Here is a 233-nt window from a genome sequence, read left to right as displayed (position 1 = left end):
ATATATTTTTTTTTTTTTTTTAATTATTAGTCTTTCTCTTCCTCTTCGTTCTCGAGAAGAAATAGGTTCGATTCGTAATCACAAAAATAACTCGATAACTATAAAGAAAATAATAATTAATTTTAAAAAAACGTATCGCAGCGTAACGATAATTTAGACATGTTGGGAAACGCAAAGAAATGATAAAGAAAAAATCCAAAAATATGATATCATGTCAAGGACACAGGTTCGTC

The sequence above is a fragment of the Penaeus monodon genome, chromosome 32, assembly GCF_015228065.2.
Source record: "Penaeus monodon isolate SGIC_2016 chromosome 32, NSTDA_Pmon_1, whole genome shotgun sequence".
NCBI lineage: Eukaryota > Metazoa > Arthropoda > Malacostraca > Decapoda > Penaeidae > Penaeus > Penaeus monodon.
The sequence above is the reverse complement of the archived record's forward strand: the minus strand, read 5'-3'. Positions refer to the sequence as shown.